Below are 25,716 nucleotides of genomic sequence, written 5' to 3' on the forward strand. Positions count from 1 at the left end.
ACTGCCCTTCACGCAAGCATTTCTCATAGGGTGTCCTTGAAAAAATGCCCTCATGTCAGGGCTTGTTGAAGCTTTGGCACCTGGTCATCCGATGACCCGGGCAACGTCCTTTGGCCTACTCCCTTGGAACAAACGTGTTGCGGCAGAAGCACTTGCATGCTCTGTCCCGTTCGGTACCAGGGTTTGCGTACAGTGTCAAAAAGGTGTGCCCATAGATGGCTCCTGAATGGGCGCAGTCCACCGACATGCAGCTGAAAAGCACAAGGTGTGTGTTCTGGCATGTGATCTACCCATACCAGCATGTCCACCTCAGTTTCACTGATAGTGGCAATTTGGGCTTTATCGTGCTGGGGTTCTGCCTCGCTCTGTGGCCATGTCACGAAGGCCAAATTCCAAAGCGCAGGAGCGACGCAGTACCAACCACCCCCACTTTGGTCGCGGAGCCCGCAAGTCAGAGCTTACACGGGTTTCCTGGACCAGAGCAGGGAAGGAGGGTTAGGGTCTCGATGGTTGGATAGGTAGGGGGAAGTTAGGTAAACCGGATTGAGGGTAAGGTAGAGGTTATGGGTAGGAATGGGGAATTCTTAGGGTAGACTGATTGCTGTGCACTTTAGTTCAGGTGTCCTCAGCCCTTACTTTGCTAGTCTTGCGTAAGCACCAATTTGCACATAAGAACGCCCTTACTTCCCTAAGTCAACAGACCAGTACCAAGAATTAGCATGCAAACTTAGCTCTGGTCTTCTGAGTCCTGTCCGTGAAGGGCGGTCGCGTCCTTGAGCACGTCTGAAGTGTTGTCTTCACGATGCAAGCTAAAAGAAAATGACAAGCATTAAAACACGCCCTTGGTATTTGTCAGCGTTCACCTCATGCGACATCCGCACACACACACACACACATGAAAGTGCCCCTTAGGGCCTAGATTGTTCTATGCTAGATGTTGCGCAGCGGTCTTCCGGCAGACCCCTGCGAATTGTGCCGTAGTAACTTTTCACGAGCGGTCTTCCCGCAGACCCTCGTGATCGATCGTATTTCCAAGATCGTAACGAGATTTCTTCGATACGATGTTTTCGCCTCGCGGGCCTTCTGTGGTGTCCAGGAGGCGGAAACACCCCTATGATAATGCGCCCCCGCACGGGTTAATATTCCCCAAAGAATGTACGACCGGCGCGTAAGGCGCCAAAGTTATGCCCACTTAGCTTTTCGCATCGGTGCAGGGGCTCTGGATGGGCTTGTGGTCGCCCCCTGCACTTCCCCCTCGATCCCCTTGGGCGCCTAGCAAGGAGAGGTACTTATCTCGTGTAGGCGAGGGGCCGGGCTGCTGCTCAGGTGGGGCTGGACCCCTCGCGTATGATTCTCCTGGAGCTCCGGTCCACACCTCCTCTCGCATGGAGTCTCAAGCGCAAGCCCCGTGCTTGGGGCTCTGCGCATGCGCGATGGGGCTGCCGCGCCCTTCCTGGTCCCTGATTGGTCCAACTTGGCCCTTGGCATGCTGGGGATTGTAGTCCTTAGACGCCGGCTGCTGGGTAATGCAGTCTTTGGCTTCTGTTTCCTGCACATGGGGCAAAGCAGCCTTCTGTATGGTTGCAAGCTTCCCAGAAAAGTTGACTTTCCCACAACAGTACCCACAACAGTACCCACAACAGCACCCACAACCCTCCTGTGCCCTGCCTGTCCATGTTTCTGTCTGCCTGTAGTCCTGACAGTACTCCCCCTCCCACAGAAGGTAGCTGTCCCAGGTTTGCTAGGGTAATTCCTGTGAAAAGCGCGCAGCAATCAGGGGGCATGTATATGCTGAGAGGGTTCCCATGTGCGTTCTTCAGGGCCGTATCCCACCCAGTCAATGAGATAAAACACTTGCCCCTTTTTATCCCGCTTGGAATTCAATATTGCCTGAATTTCGTATTCGGGTTCCCCTTGTACTAAGACGGGAGGTGGTTTCTTAGTGATTGTCCCATATGGGGCAGGTTTCAGGAGGGAAGTGTGGAAAGTGGGATGGATTTTCATTTGGGGAGGTAAGGTCAATTGTACCGCAACTGGATTCACAATTGTCACTATTGGGAATGGACCCAAATACCGGGGTTGTAATTTTCTGGGCCCATCTATGCGAAGGTTGCAGGTGGATAACCACACTTTATCCCCCACACGATACCCTGGGCTAGGTCGACGATGTTTGTCCGCATAGCGTTTATATGTGTCCTTGGCTTTTGTGAGATTTCCCTGCACCTCCTTCCAAACCTGCTCTATGCCAATCCGTTGTCCGGCCAACTTAGGCAATTCTAATTCTGAAGCCGGAATAGCCATTGGGAGTATCCGTGGGTGTCGCCCATAAAGACAGAAGAACGGAGTCCTTTTGGTAGAGGTATGTGTGGCGTTGTATATGCCAACTCTGCCAACCATGTATGCTGAACCCAGGTTGTCTCCCTACTCGTGGCAAAACAACGTAAGTGCTGCTCTAGGCATTGATTTACACGTTCTGTCTGGCCGTCTGTTTCGGGATGGTATCCAGACGACAAGCGGACTTCCATTCCTAGGATCCTACAAAACTCACGCCAAAAGCGAGAGGTGAACTGCGGGCCTCTATCTGTAACCACACAATTGGGGAGGCCATGGAGACGAACTACATTTTGCAGAACTAGTTCGGCAATTACACCAGCGGTCGGGACTCCCTTACAAGGGATGAAGTGGGCCATTTTTGAAAAGGTGTCTACAATCACTAGTACTGAAGTGAATCCCTGAACCTCGGGAAGATCCACAATAAGATCCATGGTGATCGTATGCCATGGTACTGTAGGAGTCGGTAAGGGACGGAGGAGCCCAGCGGGTTTTTGATGACTAGCTTTGTTTCGAGCACACACCTCGCAATTCGAGACATATTGAAGGATGTCTTGACGCCACTTGGGCCACCAAAAATGTCTGGCTACTAACTCCTGGGCTTTTGACTTTCCCGGGTGTCCTGCTAATGTCGAGTCGTGGCACCAAGATATGGCCTTTTCCTGTAGTTGCTTAGTAGGCAAGTACAAGGCTGACCCATGATAGGGAAGCCCCTCAATAAGTGAATTCTGAGGATCTTGCTTGCACCACTGATGGATTTCATGCATGGTGAGATCCTTTAACACGGCCTCAAAAAAGTCCGAAGTGGCCCCTACGATACGGGTCGAAGGAATAATAGGCTGAGGTGTGATACCAGCCTCTCGCTCTGCTGACTCAGGATATCGTGATAATATATCCGCCTTTCGGTTGTTGGCTCCGGGCCTATATGTTATGATAAAATCAAACTCAGCAAAATATTGAGCCCATCGCAACTGGTGCGGGCTTAGCGTCTTGGCGGTTCTTATGAACTGGAGGTTACGATGATCCGTTATTATTGTGATGGTATGACGTGCCCCCATTAGGTAGTGTTGCCACTCACCAAGAGCCGCCTTTATTGCCAACAATTCCCGATCGGCGATGATATAGTTCTGTTCAGCAGGGAGTAATTTCCTTGAGAAGTAAGCTACTGGATGTAGTAGGCCTGTGTGAGGGTCCCGCTGGGACAGGATGGCACCCAGAGCGTAACTTGACACGTCTGTCTCTACCACAAACGGTCTGGACAAATCTGGATGTTTCAGTACCGGCTCATCGGTGAAGGCCTTTTTGAGCTGTTGAAACCCATGGTTGGCTGATGTGTCCCACACGAATGGGCAGCCCTTTCGTGGAAGCTTTGTGATTGGAGTGACCAATTCCGAAAAGTTCTTTGCGAAGCGTCTGTAGAAATTCGCAAACCCCAGGAAAGACTGTATCTCCTTCACACTGGTAGGGGGAGCCCAATCCAAGATTGCCTGCACCTTTTTTTTGACCATTTGTACGCCAGTCGGGGCAAGAAGTAGCCTAAAAATTCCACGGTGGTGCAGTGGAATTCGCACTTCTCCAGCTTTGCATAAAGGTGGTGTTCTCGCAGCTTTTGCAAAACCGCACGTACATGTTGGACATGTTCCTGGAGGTTACGAGAATATATGAGGATGTCATCTATGTACACTACGGCACATACATCTAAAAACTCCCTAAGGACCTCATCCAGGAAGTGTTGGAAGGCTGCGGGGGCGTTACAGAGACCGAATGCCATAACCTGATATTCGTACAATCCGAACTTGGTTCGGAAGGCGGTTTTCCATTCATCTCCCTCTCGCACCTGCACAAGATGGTATGCGTCTCGAAGGTCCAACTTGGTATAGATGGCCGCGTCCCTGACTTGATCAAGAAGAACTGGGATAAGAGGAAGCGGATAACGGTTCTTAATGGTTATCCGGTTCACTCTGCGGTAATCAATGCAAGTCCGGAGCTCCCCAGACTTCTTCGGTACGAAGAACAAAGGTGACGACATGGGTGAATTTGAGTGTCGGATAAAACCGTTCTTTAAATTCACGGCTATGTACTCTTGGAGGTGATTATTTTCAGCCTCCGTCAGGGCATAAATACGGCTACAAGGTAGAGTAACCCCCGGCTCCAGATCTATTTGGCAATCAAAGGGCCGATGTGGGGGTAAGGATTCTGCAGCTTGTTTATTAAATACGTCCGCGAAATCTGCGTATTCTTGGGGTAGGTTTTCAGGACAAACTTCCATTTGCTTATTCGAGACGCTGATAGCGCACACAGAAGGTGAAATTTCTTGTCGGCATTGTTCTTGACATTGCGGTGAGTCCAAACTGATTAATCCTGTGGACCAATGAATTTGGGGGTTATGCTTCTTTAGCCATGGTAATCCCAAAATCAGCCCGAATTGCGGGGCAGCAATGATATCAAAGGCAATACTTTCTCTATGCCAAGCTCCGCATTGTAACACCACTAAACGGGTGTTATGTGTTATAGGCCCAGAGCAGAGGGGAGTGCCGTCCACGGCACGTACAGGTTCCGGCCTTGTTTTTTGTAGTACTGGGATACCTCAGGCAACCACGTACTGGGCATCAATAAAATTCCCCGTCGCTCCTGAGTCCACAAACATTGTAACCGGTTTTCTATGTGTTTGGAACTCCAAACAACCTGTTAAGGTGACATGAGTGGCATAGTTTGAAATGCCAGCCATTGGGGCCCTGCTACTCCATAGGCTCGATCGGGTGACCCCCACTACCGACGAGTCACAACGTTTCCCTGGTTTTTGGGCTTATTTGGGCATTCACGGACAAAATGACTTGACTTACCACAGTACATGCAGAGGCCATCCTTCCTCCTTTGTTGCTTCTCCTCTTTAGTTAGGGGACCTCGGATTGAACCTATCTGCATTGGTCCGTCCCCCTCAGATTTGGCCGCCACCCCCCGGGATCCCTTATACAGATCTAGTCGAGGTACAGGTCGTGAATCTCCTCTTCGCCTATCGCCCCGCCTTTCCATCATACGATGTTCGAGCCGTAAGGCCAGATCAATAATTTCCGAGCACTCCCTTGGTTGTGGGTCTACCTGGGCTATAAGGTCTTTAATGTCATCCCTCAAGCCTTGGTAAAAGAGGGACATCCTCTTATCATAGGGCCAGTCGGCTTCGGCTACCAGCCGATTGAAATGTGTGACGTAAGTCACAAGTTCTTTGGACCCCTGCTTGAGGCTTAACAATTCCCGATCCTTACATAGGGTGGCAGCTCGCCGGTTAAATATTTTTTCAAACTCAGCCAGGAAATCATCCCAGTCATAGAGAATGGCATGGTCCTTTTGGACCAACGGGTTTGCCCTTGCTGCGGCGTCCCCTGTGAGGTACGATTTTACAAACGCCGTTCGGGACTGAACGGACCTAAAGGCTGCAGACTTGGTCAGGAAATGGAGACGGCACTGAGTAATAAAGGTGGAAAACGTTTGTGGGTCTCCAGCATATCGCTCTGGGGGCGCCAACGGAACAATGGGCTCTGGACTTACATGTACCTGCACCGGGGTAGATGGTTGACCAGGTAAGGGCACTGTTTGAGCTGCTAAACTGCGTACCTGCGCGGACAGGGTGGCATAATCCCGTCTAGACGCTGCCAGTTCGCCTTGTAAGTCCTGCAGAGCTTTGGCTATTTCTTCCATAGCTTCGATGGGGGCTGGTTACGCCGCTCGGGCGCCTGAATAATACGTGGGCTTGCGCTTCTGTCACGAAGGCCAAATTCCAAGGCGCAGGAGCGACGCAGTACCAACCACCCCCACTTTGGTCGCGGAGCCCGCAAGTAAGAGCTTACACGGGTTTCCTGGACCAGAGCAGGGAAGGAGGGTTAGGGTCTCGATGGTTGGATAGGTAGGGGGAAGTTAGGTAAACCGGATTGAGGGTAAGGTAGAGGTTATGGGTAGGAATGGGGAATTCTTAGGGTAGACTGATTGCTGCGCACTTTAGTTCAGGTGTCCTCAGCCCTTACTTTGCTAGTCTTACATAAGCACCAATTTGCACATAAGAACGCCCTTACTTCCCTAAGTCAACAGACCAGTACCAAGAATTAGCATGCAAACTTAGCTCTGGTCTTCCGAGTCCTGTCCGTGAAGGGCGGTCGCGTCCTTGAGCACGTCTGAAGTGTTGTCTTCAAGATGCAAGCTAAAAGAAAATGACAAGCATTAAAACACGCCCTTGGTATTTGTCAGCGTTCACCTCATGCGACATCCGCACACACACACACACACACACACACATGAAAGTGCCCCTTAGGGCCTAGATTGTTCTATGCTAGATGGAGACACAACCTCTCTTATGCGGACGGAACACTAAGACGGTATTTCCTGGGAGTGCAGTCCACTAGAACAAGAATGTTACCTTGTGCTTTCCTTTAAATGCAATAAAGTCCTTGATGCCCTGCAGAGGCGGCTCATCAAAGGACTCATCCCAACACCAAAGGCTCAGTAGAAAAGCGCATACCAAAAAGTAGGCCAGACACAACTTAAAATGCAACACGTGTGACCGCCCCAAATAGGCTAGGTAGCGCCTGTGCAAGTCGACAGGAGAAACTCCCTGAACAACCCGTGCAGTGCTTGAACCTGTTGGGCATTGTACACAGGTAGGTTAATTAAGAAATGGAAGCACAACTTGGCACAGCAGTAGTGTTTAGCACAGACTTTGAGAAAGGGACTGATGGTTAGGCAGGGGAGAAGGTGCCATGCGGGCGGTGGTGAGGGGGCAACTTTGCTGGTACTACCAGAAAATTTGAATTGCATGCTGCGTAGCAACAGGTACTGATCCAGTCACCGTTTTGTGGGACATCCCAAGAGTATAGACGGAAGGGGTCAGGACATAAGAGCTCATTTTAGATACTTTCACGAACTTTTTAAAAAAAAGAATGTTTTCATAAAATATATTCTATACCCAGTCCCTTAGTGAATGCTATTCAGTTTTTACTGTACCTCATAACCAACTTCCACCCTACAGACGGGTTGCCTCGATTTCCAGTCATATTACCACTTGAAGAGTCAAAACAATACCAAGAGGAACTCTGCAAACCAAGTAGTGGACCTAGAGAAATCTCTGTACCATGTCAAGAACTAGCTTACAAAAGGGTGCAGTTTTGAGTCCAGATGTTAAGAGTAATATAGGGGTGCGCCAAATTGCTGCGGCAATATGAAACCGGTGAAAATGTCCTCCAATGTAGTCATTCACAGGGCATTTTTTATATGCTTTGCGTTTTTAGGCAAATTTAGCTTCCTAGAATTTATTTTATCCCCAAAATTGAATTTTTGTGGCACCCAATTTCAGACAGGAAACCATGTAAAATGTTTTTGCCACAAAATGTCATTTGTACAAGCCCAAAACCTTTCCTGGCCTACCAAAAACGAAATGTTGTTATTGGAAAAAGCCATTAACAGCCAATCGGCCCATGAGTCAAAATAGGTGAAGTGGCCACATTTTGAAAGGAATTTAAAGATTATGCTGCAGAGCGTAAGGGGGGGGTTCTGAGAAGCCAACCTAAAGATGCAACCACGTCTTTCATTTAACACTCAAAGTTAGTGAAACTGAGCAGTCAGGCTTACAATCAGGAGGAGGTAGGCTTGGTGAGAAGTACAGTTAAGAGAAACGTTTGTTTATGGAATAGAGTCCTCACAGGTTAAGTACTAAAGAGGGTAGAAAAGTGGAAGGCAAGATTACAGTGCTTTGTGTGGAGGATGCAGATCAGTAGCACCCTCAGCTCTGCCAGCATGTAATCTTTGTAGGTGTGAAGTGTATAAGGAAACAACAAAATGTGTCTGAAGGGTTGGTTTTGTCCCTGTAGTGTGTATGCATGCTGGCCAGGGCCTGAGCAGGTTCGTTTTAGTTGACATAATACGTTTGTGATGAGTCAAGCCTAGGGAAGAGTTTGTTTTTTAATAAAGGTGTGTGCAAGTAGCTGTTTTGCATTTGTGTGTGGTAAGGTAGAGGGAAATTGAGTATGTCAAAATGTGGGGCGTGTTCTTTGGCTTTGGTGGTCGAAGCATGAAGATGCCCTATGTTGCAATATAGATATTCTGGAATACAGGGAAGGTATTCTCTTTGGGGTTTTAAGTTCCTTGATGTGATGTGTTCCAGTCTGTAACGTGTTCTAGGGAGACGGTCGGGTCAGTAAACTGTTCTGTCCAGGTGCAGTCTGAAAATGAAAGTCAAACTATTGAGAAGAACAAGTTACTTACCCCTGGTAACGTTCTTTCGAGTGGATGTTACTCCAACGTATTCCTCATCTTTGACATGTAGTGTCCACAGCTCGGCTGGTTCAGAAATTTTTCGGCAGCGGGCGCCCTGTATCGATGGCATCAGGTCGATGTCCCCTAGAGGCCTCCGACAAGGGTGATGTCATCGGATGTTATAAATAGCACGCATTGCGCCCGTAGCCTCAGTTCTTGTTTCCCCCCCCCTCTCCTTGTGTAGCAGAAGTGGCCACAAATCAGGCATGACCGTACTCGCCCTTGTTGGAACGAAAGCTGTAATAGCATGGGAAATTCTACAGAGGGGTAGTCTGGAAGGGCGATGAGGAATACGTTGAAGGAACATACAGTCGAAAGAACATTACCAGGGGTAAGTGACTTGTTCTTCGAATGGATTGTGTCCTCCAACGTATTCCTCATCTTTGACAGGCTCGCAAAGCAGTATCCGTGATTGGAGGAGGGTGAAGAATTGAGCAAGATTGGAAATTAAGCGGCAGAAGAAAGGACTGCCTTACTAAACGCCACATCCTCAGCATGGGAGGTATCCAGGGAACAATGCTTGGTAAACGGGTGGGTGTATGGAAACACCACATTGCAGCATCACAAATGTTTTTTATAGGGATACCCTTTTGCAGGGCTGTCCACGTAGCCAGGCCTCTGGTGGAATCAGCACGCAAGCCCTCCGAAGGGATCTTGCCCGCCAAAGTATAGCATTCAGAAATAGTAAGGATGATCCACCTAGACAAGGTCTGTTTGGACACAGCCTGGACCAGTTTGTGCCCACTATACCCCACAAAGAGCTGGTCATCCACTCTCACCTTGGAGATAGGCTTTTGTATTTTTTTTTTTATTCATTTATTTTCAAGATTTACAATAACCAAAATATACATCATCAAAAGTTCAAACAGAGTATTAAACATAACACTCAGAGTTTCATAGGTACAGAAGCAAAAAAGTCCAAATCATGGATAAATATTGAAACATTTCAGATAATACAAGAAACATTTTGTACTATTCTTAAAATAAAACACCCAATCTCAAAATAATTCAACAATAAATGCAACATAGAACATTACAAAAACATAAAGACCACACACAGACTACATAAAACAGAACAAAAACAAAACAGGGGGAAATCCTCAACTGATGCACAAAAATAATATCGGATAGTCGGATCCGATAGAAACAACTAATCCTCAGATACACAGTCACCATATAAATCTGTAAATGGTTTCCAAAGATCTCAATACTTATTTTCCTTTCCTTGTCTCACAAACATCACCCGCTCAAAGTTTGACAATACCAACAAATCATTAATCCAATTCTGCACTCTGGGCTTCTTCCTCGTCTTCCACACCATCAGTATTTGTTTCACTGCAACCACAAGTGCTTTATCAACCAACTGTCCATACTGACGAGCAATCGCACAACGCCCCCTATCCGACAACAGCAACACCTGCAGTAACATTTTCAGACTCAAATGAAAGTCCGAAACTACCTCAGGTAGAAAGGAGGGTCTGACTCAACACAACCCTGTCCTTGTGGAACACAGTAAATGGTGGCTTGGAAGAAAGTGCCTGCAACTAGCTCACTCTGCGTGCAGACATAATAGCAACCAACAGAACAGTTTTAAACGTTAACAATCTCAACGGACACGAGGGCAATAGCAAAAATGGAGCACCCATCAGAAATTATTTTAAGACCAGGTTACGGTCCCAAACCGGAACCTGAAACGGTGAAGGCGGGAACACATTTGTGAGCCCTTTCAGAAATTGAGTAACCAAAGGAATCTTAAAATAAGAGCATTCCTCAGACGAGCGCTTAAAGATAGAGCATGCTGCTAGGTAACCTTTAATGGTCCCCACCTGAAGGGTTCCATGTGATAAAATCACAACAAAAATTGCTGTGGTAACAAAATATTGCAGCAAAAAGGCCGTGGTTTTTGCGCCTCAATCCATGTAAAACATGCGGACACCCCCGCAACCCCTGGACCCATTATACCATTTAAGGGGAGCGGGGGACACCCCCGCAAACCCCTCTCCCCTTAAATGGTATAATGGGGCACACTTTTACCGGGTCAAACCACAGCATTTTTGCCACAATTTTATTTACCGCAACATCTTTTGCCGTGATTTTATTACCTGATACCACCTGAAGACCCTTGTGGGCTAAAGAAAGCAAAACGTATAGAACATCCGGGGTTGAACACTGATTAACATTCTTTTCTCTGCACCAGTCGCAGAACTTATTCCAATAGCAACGGTATAGAGCCTTTGTTACCGGCCACCTGGTCGAAAACAACAAATCCATTCATCCAGGAGGTCCCAATCCTCCTAACTCATCCTTTCAGAAACCAAGCGTGAAGGTTGAGAGTTTTCTCTGGATGGAGACCCAACTTTCCTCTCGCGAGAGAAGATCCTCTCCTTGGGGAAGATGCATCGGATGACAGATGGACATTTCCAGACGATCCGGGTACCACGATTTCCTGTCCCAATCTGGGGCAACTAGGATCATGCGGGATCCGAACCGTCTTAACCTCCTGAGAACTTGAGGAATGACAGGGACTGGAAGAAACGCATACAGTAGCGGGAAATCCCAATCCACCACGATCGCGTCTCCTAGAGCTCCTCTCGGAGGAAATTCCCTTGAGCAGTACTGCTCGCACTTTCGGATGGCCCTGGCCGCGAACATATCCACTTGAGGGGTACCCTCAAAGTGGCGAAGTTCTCTTGAAGGACTTCCTGAGCTATTTCCCACTCGTGGGAGACTGTGCTCTGCCTGCTCAGAGCGTCCGCCGCCGTGTTCTCCTCTCCTGCCAGATGAACTGCTGCTAGGGAGATTCCCTCTCGAATTGCCCAGAACCAGGGCTGCATCGCCTCTCTGCACTGCACTGAGGAAGTGACCCTACGCCTCCTCTCTTGTTGAGGTAATGCATGGCCACCATGTTGTGCGTCATTATCAGGAAATGGTTCCCCCGCACAGACGCAGGAAAGCCTTCAGTGCTAGCCTGATTGCTCTCAGCTCCAAAAGATTGATGTGCTGTTTGGACTCCGATGGAGACCAACGACCGATGATGGTCAGATCGTTGGCGTGAGCTCCCCACCCTGTGAGGGAAGAACAAGTTACTTTCTTACCTGGTAACGTTATTTCGATGGGATGGTCCGACGACGTATTCCATATCTATGACATGTAATCACCACAGCTGTGCTGCTTCGGAAACTTTTTTCAGCGTCTGCGTCCTGTGTCGATGACGTTGATGCGCCGTCGTCGAGGACCTCCACCGACGTCCGACGTCATCCGATGTGACAAGTAGGACGCACAATGCCCGTAGCCTCAGTTGTAGTTTTTTCCCCGAGAACGTGTGACATTAGTCATCTGCCAGTCAGACACAAAGCCTTGCGGAACGTAAGCTGCAATCGCAAAAGAAATTCTGCAGCGGGGAAGGCAGGGTGGGAGCGATATGGAATACGTCGTCGGACCATCCCATCGAAAGAACGTTACCAGGTAAGAAAGTAACTTGTTCTTCGAGGGGATTGGGTCCTCCGACGTATTCCATATCTATGACAGACTCCCAAAGCAGTACCAGAGCAAGGAGGAGGGAAAGAATTTAGAATCAAAATTTAGAATAGCCAATCAAATAGCAGAGCAAAGGACCGCCTTGCCAAAGGCCAGATCCTGTCCTCGGATGGAATCGAGGGAATAGTGACGTACAAATGTATGTAATGAAGCCCAAGTGGCTGCATCACAGATGTTGCGAATAGGAACACCCCTCTGCAGGGCAGTAGATGCAGCCACACCCCTGGTAGAATGGGCCCGCAAGCCAGCCGGTGGGTCCTTACCCGCCAAGCGGTAACATTCCGAGATGGCTAAAATAATCCAGCGAGACAAAGTCTGTTTCGTCACAGCTTGCCCCAAACGCTTTCCAGCGTAACCAATAAAGAGTTGATCGTCCACTCTGACCCAGGACATGCGTGAAACATAAAAGCTTAAAGCTCTCCTAGGATCAAGCCTATGGAACCTCTCCTCTTCCTTACCAGGATGCGGAGAAGGATAGAATGCCGGAAGAACAACCTTCTGGGCCAAATGAAATTCCGACACTACCTTCGGAAGAAAAGAAAGACGAACTCTAAGGACAACCCTGTCCTTGTGAAATACAGTGAAGGGTGGCTTAACTGAAAGTGCCTGTAACTCACTCACTCTGCGAGCGGAAGTAACCGCAACTAAAAACACAGTTTTCAGAGATAACAGCCTCAAAGGGCAAGAATGTAAAGGCTCAAACGGAGCACCCATAAGAAACTTAAGAACAAGGTTTAAATCCCAACCGGGCACCAGGAAAGGTGACGGAGGGAACACATTAGTGAGCCCTTTCAGAAACTGTGAAATTAAAGGGATTTTAAAGTAAGAACACTCTTCAGACGAGCGCTTAAAGATGGACAGCGCCGCCAGGTAACCTTTAATGGTACCCACTTGCAAGCCCCTGTGGGCCAAAGAAAGTAAAAAGGACAGAACCATGGGGATGTCACATGCAAAAGGATCCACATTCTGAACTCTGCACCAGTCGCAGAACTTACACCAACGGCAACGGTACAGAGACTTTGTTGCTGGCCTTCGGGCCGAAAGCAACACCTCCATCACGTCTTCAGGGAGGTCCCAATCCTTATACCTCAACCTTTCAGAAGCCAAGCGTGAAGGTTGAGGGATCTGACCTCTGGATGGAGAACCTGACCCCCCCTCTCGTGAGAGCAGATCGTCTCGGTAGGGAAGACGACGTGGAGGGCAGATGGACAAGTCGAGAAGGTCCGGGTACCACGTCCTCGGAGCCCACGCCGGAGCAATGAGGATCATCCGGGAACCGAACTTCCGTAACCTCTGCAGCACTTGCGGGATGACAGGGACTGGAGGAAACACGTACAGCAGCGGGAATGACCACTCCACCACAAACGCGTCTCCTAAGGCTCCTTTTGGAGGAAATTCCCGCGAGCAAAACCTTTCGCACTTCCGGTTGACACTGGAGGCGAAGAGATCCACTTGAGGGTTCCCCCAAAGGGCGAAGATCTCCAGGAGAATCTCCTGAGCCAACTCCCACTCGTGAGAGATCGCACTCTGCCTGCTCAGAGCGTCCGCCGTCACGTTTTCGTCTCCGGCCAGATGAACTGCCGAGATCGAAACATCCCGCTGGATGGCCCAGAACTCGAGCTGCATCGCCTCCCTGCACAGAGGAAGTGACCCTGCCCCCCCCTTTTTGTTGAGGTAGTGCATGGCCACTGTGGTGTCCGTCAGGAACAGGACACTCTTTCCTCGCACAGTCGGCAGAAAAGCCTTCAGGGCTAGCCTGATGGCCCTCAGCTCCAACAGATTGATATGGAGTCTGGACTCCGACGGAGACCAACGACCGCTGACTGTCAGCCCGTTGGCATGAGCTCCCCATCCCGCGAGGGATGCATCCGTCACGATCGTCACCTCCGGCCAGGGAAGCCAAAATGGAGCCCCCTTCATCAAGTTGCCTTCGACGGCCCACCACAGAAGGTCCCGGGCGACCGAGGGCGGCACCTGAACCGGGTCCGACATCCTGCCGGAGGACTGCGACCATTGCGTCTTGAGTGCCCACTGCAAAGATCTCATCCGCAGGCGAGCCTCTGGCACCAGAAGAATGCAGGATGCCATGAGGCCGAGCAACCTCAAGAACTCGAACGCTGGGAGCGTCTGGGCATGTTGAAACTTGTGCACCATCTGCTGAATGTGAAGAGCCCTCACCTGGGGAGGAAAACACTGCCCCAGGGAAGTGTCGAGCACTGCTCCGATGTACTGGAGCCGCTGTGTTGGCGTCAAATGGGACTTCTTTAAATTGAGGGAGAAGCCCAGCCTGTGAAGGGAGTGGCAGGTGATGGACAGATGATTCAGGACTAGCTCAGGCGAGCTCCCCCTGATCAACCAATCGTCCAGGTAGGGGTAGACGTGAATCCCCCCTTGCCTGAGATGCGCTGCCACCACCACCATGAGCTTGGTGAAAACCCTCGGGCGGAGGTCAATCCGAACGGCAGGACCCGAAACTGAAAGTGCGAGTCGCCAACCGCGAACCTCAGGTACGTCTTGTGCTTGGGATGGATCGGCACATGGAAGTAAGCATCCTTGAGGTCGAGTGACACCAACCAATCCTGAAGCTGAAGGGCCTGGAGGACTTGAGAGAGAGTAACCATCTTGAACTTGTCCTTCCTGAGGAGTTTGTTCAAACCGCGCAAGTCCATGATGGGTCTCAATCCCCCGTCTTTCTTCGAAATCAAAAAATAAGGGGAATACCATCCCTTGTTCCTCTCCGCTACAGGCACCAGTTCTATGGCGCCTTTCTTCAGCAGGGCTTGAATTTCCTGCGCAAGGAGCGGATCCGGACTCTGCAAAGAGAGGTTCCCCGGTGGATTGTCGCGATGCCTGTGCCGAAAGGGAAGACAGTAGCCGTGGGTTATGATCTCCAGAACCCACACATCTGAAGTAATGGCTTGCCACTCTACAAGATGCTGCGCCAGCCTTCCCCCAACCGGCGAACCATGGGACATGGCCTCATGACTGAGTGGGAGCGGCTGCGGCGTTACCTGAGGGCAAAGAGGCAACTGCCCGAGCGGCCTTGGCACCACGGGTACCCTGTCGTCCACCTCTGGTACCCCTGCGTTGGCATCTTTGACTGCCAGCTCCTCTCGCTTTACTGAAGGACGAGTAATAGCGAAAGGAACCACCCCTCCACTGCTGTCCCCTAGGACAAAAAGGCGGAGGTTGTCGAACTGCAGCGCCCAACGACTTCGCTGCAGCTTTTGAGGTCTGCAACCTCTCAAGGCTCTCGTCAGCCTTGCTGCCAAAAAGGTGTTCACCGTCAAAGGGCATGTTGAGGAGCCGGGACTGCACATCAGGAGCAAACCCCGACTTCCGCAACCACGCAAACCTGCGTATCACGGTGCTCGCCGCCATGGACCTACTGACGCATTCAGCTAAGTCCAAACCCGACTGAACGGACTCACACATGGCATCCTTACCATCCTGGACCATAGCAAGAAACCATCCCGTTCGTCCCCTTCGGGAATATGTTCAGCCGCTAACGCAACACAGTTCCACAGAGTGTGCGTGAAACGAGACAAGGCACAAATGTAGTTGGCCGCCTGGAGCGCCATACCACCAGAAGAAAACACTTTCTTCGCCCAGCCATCAAAACGTTTGTCGTCCCTATCAGGAGGGATGGTAGGGTACGACGCCTGCTTTGCCGGGGCCGTGGCCGCCTGCACCACCAAACTCTCCGGAGTGGGGTGCCTGGTCAAGTAGCAGGGGTCGCTACTGGCTGGACGGTATTTTCGCGACAAGGATCTGCCCACCGCCGGGAGACTCTCCGGAGCAGTCCAAGCCGCTGCCACCCTTCTCTGTAAAGCCATATGGAACGGCAGTACCGGGTCAGTTTGGGGACCAACATCAAGGATGTCCATCAGATCATCCTGCACAAACTCCCCTGGGGGAGCAGACCATCCTAAGTACTCAGAAACCCTAGCCATAAGGCGCCGGTACGAGGAATCGGCATGAGAGCCAGGCTCAGGCCTACAAAACTCCACCTCCGGAGAGGTGTCCAGTCCACTGGCATCATGCAGTGACTGCCTCAAATCGTCAAACTGACTATGGCCCGAGACAATTTCACCTGGAACCTGACTAGGAACCAGGCCATCAGAATCCTCATCCGCCTCTGAAATATATTCCAGGTGGCGAAAAGAAGGCACCCGAGAGTGCTTGCTCTTAATCAGAGCCTTCCTAGGGGGTTCCCCCGTGCCACGGGGTACCTCCGACACGAAAGGCGTCGATGGCGTAGAGCGAATCGGCGCCGACGTCGAGAGAACAGGCATCGGCGCCGAGAGGATCGCGTCGACGTCAGATACAGCGCCGCCAGCATCGGCGGCGTCGACACAGCCTTCGAAGCCGGAGCCCCGAGCGTGTCCCTCGACGACCTGAGCGTCGACGGCTTCGACGACTTCCTTGGAGCCGGAGCCTCGAGAAAGCCTGTCGACGCCCTCGACGCCTCAGGCGTCGATGTCTTCCTCGAAGACCTCACAGGTGCACACGGTCTCGAACGCCTCGAGGACCGGGACCTGGAATGGGTACGTCGAGAACGAGTCTCCTTGTCCGAACGGGACCTCTCAAGTGACTCGTGCCGACCACTCTTGCGAGCGGTGTCTCTCGGGGGCGCGGACGGCTTAGTACCCTGCGACTCAAGAATCACCAGCATTTTCTTCCCGAAGGAAGCCCATTCCTCCGGCGTCGCACGGCTGGTGGGGTAAGCGACGTGCTGGGCAGAGTCCTCCGAAGAGGACCTGGAAGACGACCGGTGTCGGCGCTTCCGAGAATGCCTCGAAGAGGCTGAGGAGTGGCGAGACCGACTCCTAGAAGGAGACCCACGAGACTTCCGACGATGACACGGAGAGTCACCCCTCGAATCATCCGTCGAAAGCCCCGCAGACTTCGACTTCCGGGGCTTGGACACCCGACCTACCGACAACTTCTTCTTACGTTCGCTTAAGGCTTTGGACGTGAGCGACTGGCAGTCGATACAGTCATCCGTGTCATGGGCTTCCCCGAGGCACCAGAGGCAGGCGTCGTGCGAGTCCGTCACTGACATCTTGGACCCACACTCCCCGCACTTCTTGAAACCCGGACGCGGGGTCGAAGACGAAGTAGAAGACATCCTCACACGAAGGATTTGCACAAAACGAACAGGTTCGAAGAACCGAGAAGAACAGAACTCCAAAGAGTCGAGGCGTTAACCGAGATTCACGAAGCAACACGTTCGCGGAAAAAACGGAACTGAGGCTACGGGCGTCGTGTGTCCTACTTATCACATCGGATGACGTCGGACATCGGAGGAGGTCCTCGACGACGGCGCATTGACGTCATCGACACAGGACGCAGACGCCGAAAAAAGTTTCCGAAGCAGCACAGCTGTGGTGATTACATGTCATAGATATGGAATACGTCGGAGGACCCAATCGCCTCGAAGTGTCCGTCACTACAGTGACCTCCGGCCATGGTTGCAAAAAAGGTTATCCCTTCATTAGGTTTTCTTCGCAGGCCCACCACAGGAGATCCTGTGGGACCCTGACCGGAACCTGAAGGCGATCCGCCATCCTGCCTGAGAATTGGGACCATTGAGTCCTGAGCGCCCATTGAAGCGATCTCATCCTCAGACCGGCCTCCGGAACCAGAGAAATGCAGGATGCCATGAGGCCGAGCAACCTTAATTCTGAAATTTGGTTACCATCTGGAGAATGTTCTGAGCCCTCAGCTTGGTTGGCGAACACTTCCCCAAGGATGTGCCTAAGACAGCCCTGATGTACTGGAGCTGTTGGGAAGGTGTCATATGGGACTTCTTGAAATTGAGGGAGAAGCCCAGTCTGTAAAGGGAGCGACAGTTAACGCTGAGATGATGCAAGGCTTGTTCAGGAGAACGGCCCTGATCAGCCAATCATCCAGGTAGGGGTAGATGTGAATCCCCCCTCTCCTGAGATGCGCTGCCACTACCACCAACGGTTTGATGAATACCCTTGGGGCAGAGGTCAATCGGAATGGCAGGACTTGAAACTGATAGTGCTAGCCGCCAACGGCGAACCTCAGGCATTTCCTCTGCTTGAGATGGATCAGCACATGAAAATAAACATCCTGAAGGTCCAATGACACCATCAATCCTGAAGTTGGGAGGGCCTGAAGGATCTGAGAAAGAGTGACTATCTTGAATTTGTCCTTCCTGAGGAACTTGTTCAAGCATCTCAAGTCCAAGATGGGTCTCAGTCCCACGTTCCTTCTTGGGAATCAAAAAATAAGGGGAGTACCAGCCCTTGTTCCTCTCCGCTACAGGCACTGGTTCTACAGCACCTTTCTCTCAGGGTTAATATTTCCTGCACAAGGTACTGTACTGCGGAGACCCCCGGCCGGCCCATAGAGCCGGGGTTTGCTCTGGAGTACTTTAAGACGAGATAGCTGCACCTTTGAGATGGATGGGGGTGCAGGTTTATTACTCAAACACCATTCAATAAGGACAACTCAATGGTTTGGCAAAGGGAGTCCGTTTAATGACAAGTACAAAAAACGGGGAGTCATGGAAATCAACAGTGATGCGATAGTCCATCTCGCTTCAACTCCAACAAACTTAATTCAAACAATAACATTTATACTCAAAACTCATCATAATTGACGTATAACACTTAAAAGTTAACATGCAATTCTATTGGTTAGGAAAAGGTAACTTTAATATAGGTACTATATCTGTACATGGTAACAGAGTGAGGGGATTGGATAAACACTATCAGGTGAGCGTCTAAACCCTTCCTTCAAACATTACTATTGTAGACGTCACCAAGAGTATGACGTCCCATTGGCTCTGCTATACATAGGACCCTAGATTATTTGATCTATTGTGATTGGGTTGGCTTCAACCCCATGCATAAATTTCCACTTTACTTTGCAGCACGGAGAATGTTCAGCCAGGTGCAGGGTGCCCCACGATTCACCCGGCCTTCCTTCAATCCATCATTACTTTAGTGGCTATGTGTCAATTAGTTATCTGTGGTTGGCCTCGAAACTGTATCTTCTTGTCAGGAAAAGTTATGATATCTCTGCCTGGGCGGCTGCCAAGCGTAGGTGTGAACCCATGCTTCTTCTCGTTCGGGTGGTCACGTGCTGCTCACACCGTGAATTTGCAGAGTTTCCCTCAATTTGTGCATTTAATTCTTATTCGGCTTGCCACCTGCCTATGCCTCCTTATCTCGACCTTCCAAAGACAGGATATTCTGCTCTTAAGTTTCAATTATGCGAAGCTACTGTTCGTTCCTTCTATTGGTCTGAACTTGGCTCTTCCTGGCGCAAGTTGCATCTGCTGAGTTTCGATTCAGCCGTCTCTCCTCGTTTTAGCTGGAATACGAATCTTGTCCTGTTTGGCCTCTAGTAACCTGAGTTGATTCTGCTTTTGTGTAAAGTAGACTCGCACTTATAATACTGTGCTTTGTTTTGAGGTAAATATGTATAATGGTGCTTGCCGCTCTATTCTTCTACTTACGTTATGTTATGTTACTTTGCATTTATATAGCGCCTTATGTACCATTGGTATGGTCTGAAGGCGCTGGTAGGTTGAACGCCCTTGGGAACCGAAGTTCAAGTCAGTAGAGAGAGTAGAGAGTCAAGGTGCGTGTGAGCACCGGATATGTGTTCAGCTGGTGTGGCATTTGTGTATTAGCTGCTTCTTAGCGGTAGGTGTGGTGGTTGAGATATCAAGAGTATGTGTTCGTTCTGGCAGGATTTATCCAGACCGATTGTGGCTGCATTAGGCCTGAGGGGAACGCCTGGCTGTGTTCTAGTTGAATGGTGGTGTAAAGAAGAGAGTAAGTGTGGTGATGTGATATGATGGGTTGCATGCTCTTTCAAATGTTCCATGCACTCCAGTCCACTCCACGCACTCCAGTCCGCTCCACACACTCCAGTCTGCTCCATGCACTCCAATCTGTTCCACGTACTCCAATCCGGTTCACGCACTTGAATCCGTTCCATGCATTTGAATCTGTTCCATGTATTCCGATCTGTTCCGTGTATTTCTAAGTTGTTTTATGCACTCCATCCGCTTATTTCACCCGTACCATCCACATACTTCTCCGTACCTTTCACATATTACAACAGTACCTTCCACATATTTCACCCGTTCCATCCACATGCATCACCCGTTCCATCCACATACGTCACCCGTTCCATCCACATACGTCACCCGTTCCACCCACATACATCACTCGTTCTATCCACATACTTCACCTGTTCCGTCCGCTCTACGCACTCAATGGCTCTATGTACTCATCCGCTCTACGCACTCATCCGCTCTAGGCACTCATCCACTCTACATGCTCTACGCACTCATCCGCTCTATGCATTCATCCGCTCTACACGCTCATCTGCTCTACTTGCTCATCCGCCCTAAGCACTCCTCTGCCCTATGCACTCGTCTGCTCTACGAACTCATCCGCTTTATGCCCTCTCGCGCTCTACGCATTCACCTGCTCTATGCACTCACCCGCTCCACGCACTCACCCGCCCTACGCTTTCACCCGCTCTTAGGCACTCCTCTGCTCTCACGCACCTCTCTGCTCATATGCACTCATTCGCTTTTACGCACCCGTTTGCTCCATACACTCGTCCGCTCTACCCACTAGTCTGTTCTATGCATTCATCCGCTTTGTGCACTCTTCCGTTCCGCGCACTCTTCCGCTCTGCGCACCCATCACGCTCTGCGCACTCATCCGTTCCCTGCACTTATCCGTTCCCCGCACTCATCCGCTCTACACTCATCCCCTCTGCACATTCATCTGCTCTATGCACTCCTGCGTTCTACACACTCCTCCGCACTTACGCACTCATCCGCTCTACACACTCATCCACTCAACACACTCATCCGTTCTACACACTCATCCGCCCAACGCGTTCATCCGCACAGCGCGCTCATCCATTCCATGCGCTTCATCCATTCTAACGATTTCATCCGCTCCATTCACCTCGTTCATTCATCATGCATTATCGATTTCAGGCCATGTCACTTGTCATACGCACTGGATCCGTTCCGTGCTCTCTATCTGTTTCATGCACTACACTCGTTTCATGTACTTGAATCATCTATTCTGTACTTTCCATTTATGCCATGCACTCACACAGTAGGTGTCATCTGTCTGTGTACTCATCATTCTCTTGTATTCATCTTTCCATCCTCTCCTCTTTATTTATTTTGCTCATTTTGTTTATTTTGTCCATTGCATTCATTACATCCCATTTCATTAATTTAAACCTCATTACTGTTTTCGTACGATTTATTCTTTTTATTCACTTCACTGCTTTGATCTACTTTACTCGTTCTATTCTGTTTGTCCTTTTAGTTTACATTACTGGTTATTAGTTGTCGATTTGTTGCATGGATCTTGATGTTGTATTGTTATTTGTCTTATTGTTATTCAAGATCTAGTAGTTTGTTGGGTTGGTGTCATTGAGATGCTGTTATTCAGTTTGGGTTAGTTTGCATACGGGTTGGTTTTTAGGGGAAGAGCCAAGTTTTCATTAGTTTGTGGAAAGACATTAGATCTTCAGTTAGGCGGATGTGGAGTGGGAGCGCGTTCCACAGCGTGGGGGCCAAGGCTGAGAATGATGATTGGCCTAACCTGACTGAGTTTGTTTTAGGTATGACGAGGAGGCCGGCTGAGCTTGATCTTAGAGTACGTGGAGGGTGATAGGGTTTTAGTTTGTCTTGAAGATATTGAGGTATGGTTTAATGCAATGCTCGATGAGAAATGCATAAGGTTTTGAAAGTCACCCTTCGTGCCACTGGAAGCCAGTGCAGAGTTTTAAGGGCTGGGGAGATGTGGTCTCTCGGGCCGAGCGCTAGTAGCAGTTTGGCTGCGGCGTTAGCATAGCAAGCTGCACTGTTTTCTTAGCTTTCTTGCGGTTTCAAGCAGATGTACAGGCGTTAGCTGGTTGAATGACTTCATCCTGCTTTACAGCTTAAGCTTCTTTATATTTCAACATCGTTCTCTCCTTCTAGGTTCACGATATCCTTATTCATGGCATTTCGTCTCTTGTGTCATCCTTGGGTCGTCATAGCTTCCTATCTGCGAGTCCGTCCGGGCCTTCGTGATGTCACCATTCGTCTTCCATCAAGGCCTTTTTGGTTTCTTCCAGGACGGTACTTAGGCAATCTTCATTTCGTCTTATTTGCTGGTAGGGTTTTCTCAATGGATATCTTACTGTCCATGGTTTTCTGGGTATTGGTACTTCAACAGGTGTTGTTCTTCTGATAGGCACTGGGCAGAGCCCTACTGCGGCTCTCTGCTGGTTTATTTGTTCATCATATGACACATAATTTGGTGTGAACGTTCCTGGTACTTCAAAATGAACGATGGGAGTGCAGGCTTTATTTGGGACCTCCTCTACACTCCCCCCCTGTGGGCGATTCATCAACCACTTCCGCTTCCTCCTTTGGATTCATCTTACTTGGTTCCTCTGTACTCCTCTTCACTTCATCGTCTAGGTTCATTCTTTCTTCATCTTCTGGGTTTGTACAGGATGGTTCGAAGAAGTGTCTTTTTGGAGTCCATATCTTTATTACTCCTTTTAGGCTTCCTGCTATCCTTACATGTTCGTCTTTATTCCATGTCATTAGTTGACATTGTCCATTTGGGCTGCAGTAAATCCATTTTCCCACATAATTTCTGCATTTCCTGGGATAAAGAAACTTTGTACCTTCAGGTGCATGCCCGCTGGCCTTCACAAAGTCTCTTATTTCATCATCAGTTAGATCTTTGGGCTTCCATCCTGGCTTGACATCAATCATGATCTTCATCCCTATGGCTTTCTTAGCAGTTTTCTGGCATTGCAAGATTATTATATTGATAACACAAAATCCTAGTAATATCATTACTAGTAAGGCTCCCAGAAACTTGAATGAATCTGCCATCCATTGTGGATCCCATGAAAACAGTGATCCACACCAGCTTTCATCAACTTCGTCAGTTTCGTTGATCATCTGGTTCTGTAACTTCGTCAGCATACCTATAGCTTCTGTTAAAGTTCAATTTTCTTTGTCGTGAGAAGGTATAAATGTGCAACATGATTCTCCAATTTTTGCACAAACTCCTCCATCCATAGCCGTGGTCATGTCAAGGACATACCTGTTCTGGAGAGTCATCAGTCGGATTGCTCTTAACTTCATTAATCGCGTTGAATCCTTTTATGGTCGTGTTGATCGTCTGTAGCAATTCCCATCTGGTTATCTGCAACCATTTAGTATTTACTCCAACTTGTATTCTTGGCACGAAGAGCGTCGTGAACTCTGATGAGGTGAGGCTGAACAGCCTGTGTTCATATGGGATTGCATGAAATGCGTCTTCTGATTTAGCAGAGAAGTAATTTTCTCTCTTCATTCGAGTTATCAGCTCCACAGATCTCTTCTTTCTCAGTTGAGCGTCTGCTTTCGGGAAACTGTCGATGTTCAGGTCACTTTTCGGGATCACCAATGCTGGAACGTGGACATTCACTATTGTGCATATGCCTCCCCAGTTTTCCGGTAGTCTGATGTATGCTTTGGATCCACATGCCCAATAATGATGCATAATTACTGCGGTTTCATGTACCATTCCTGGAGCATCAAAGATTCGTCCACAGTTCTGATTCTCTCTCATCTTTCTTGTGCCATTGTTCCTGAAGTACAATTTTGGGCTTTCTAGGGGCCCTATCTGCAAGCGTCCTCCTCTGTCTTCGACCCATGTCAGCAGTTTTACAAGTTTTGGCCATAATGGCTTGCACAGTCTTTGTGAGTTTTCAAATGCTTCCTTGCAGGCTCCAAGGACCATCCATGCTCTGCAGATCACCACTCCTTTCTCCCATTCGTCTGGTGAAAGCACTGTTCCCCAAATCTGCATTTGGCCTCTGTTTTTCCAAATTTGAGCCTCTTCTGGAGTTTTTCCTTGGACATTTAGTCTCAGGTTTACTTTGCATCTTATTCCTGCTCCTTTAACTCCAGGCTTCTTGTACCTGATCACATGATTCCTAGTACGAGCTCTGTTTCTTGTCTTAATGTCCTGGACATAATCATCTTCATCGGGATAAGCTGTTTCAGTTGCCCATATCAATGAGGCGTCACTTCCCATGAACTGGCCTCTGGTCTTACACATTGCTACGGTTGAGAGACAGTGTGCTGTCGGGACATCAATTTTTACAGCTACGAAGATCTTGGACTTCCCCATGCTGTACTGTAGGAGTTGACAAACGAAGCATTCCCCTTCGGAATTTCGTCTTCCAACCTCCTTCATGTGCTGGTACCAAATATTTCCCAAATGTTTTGTGCTGTCCAGGTAGTTGTTTAGTTCATTGTCATCTCCATGCATACTTCTTTTTATTCTTAATGTTTTCCTGTAGTTGGCTATGACGACATCCCTGAATGCATCGATATGGTTTTTTTTTGCTGGAGGATTTTCAGGTATCCTTGTCCATGGTGCAGGCCTCCTCATCTGCGCCATTTGAGTGGACAAGAGTCTGGCAGCTCTTTCCTGGTCCTCATGCATCCTTTCTCTGCTGGGTGCAAATGCCCACGCCAACCAGCCTGACGCTGATCTGGTATACGACTGTATTGTAGAACTGGTACTTGTCCTTTGTGTTAGGACATGTGTGCTTGGCGATACAGTTTCTGCTGTTTTGTGCTTCATTTCTTCTTGTAGTTTCCTCGCTCTGGCTATGTGCGGGAATAATGAGTCTATCATTTGTGTCCGTGCAGAGAGTTTCTCCGAGTTGGCTTTTGTTTTCTCAAGAGTTTCTGATATGACTGCATTCACATCTGTGCGACATTAGCTGGATCTCTGATGAATGTGAGGACGTCATCATCGACAGGTCTCCCCACTAGCTCTGGAAAGTCAGTGACTAGGTGAAAGAGAACATTGTGTGCCAATCTGCTGTCTTCTGGTGACAGGGACATCTGTCCTGTCTTGCTGGGTTCAGGATTATATGTTTTTTCCTTGATGTAAACAATGTCTGCACTGTCCAGTCACGTGGAGTGCGACTAGAATTCTGATCTTATTTAAAAGATGGCTTAAATTTCCGGTGTTTGCTGTGTCTCTAAGAAACGTGAGTGTGTCTGTTGTTCTCCCCGATAAGAGTTGGACAGTCTTCGATTATGCGAAAGAACAGTGTGTTGATCAGCTCATCTATTTCTGCCTATGTTGGGAACATTTAATAATTTCTCACTGTACTCAGGGAGTATGATAAGTTGTTCAGCAATGACAGCGAGGAGTTGTTTTATTGTCTTTTCGTTTTCAGGATCTTGTAAAAAGTCTGTGACACTGGTGAGCCTCCCTACCAATGACAGGAATGATCTTAGCACTAGCTCAAAATAAGTGACCAGGTCCTTTGTGATGTCTCTACTGTGGGACACCATAAGTGATTCTGAATAGGGTTCCGGTGTGGAACGAGTCGGGATACTGTATTTGCTTCCAATGTAAATGTCCTCGGTCAAAATTTGGCATATTATTTTCTCATCAAGGCTTACATTTGCCTCAGTGCAAGTTTGCCAGTCACTAGATTATGTTGTGGCTT

Source organism: Ambystoma mexicanum, chromosome 2p, assembly GCF_040938575.1.
Source record: "Ambystoma mexicanum isolate Mex_15411 chromosome 2p, UKY_AmexF1_1, whole genome shotgun sequence".
Lineage (NCBI taxonomy): Eukaryota > Metazoa > Chordata > Amphibia > Caudata > Ambystomatidae > Ambystoma > Ambystoma mexicanum.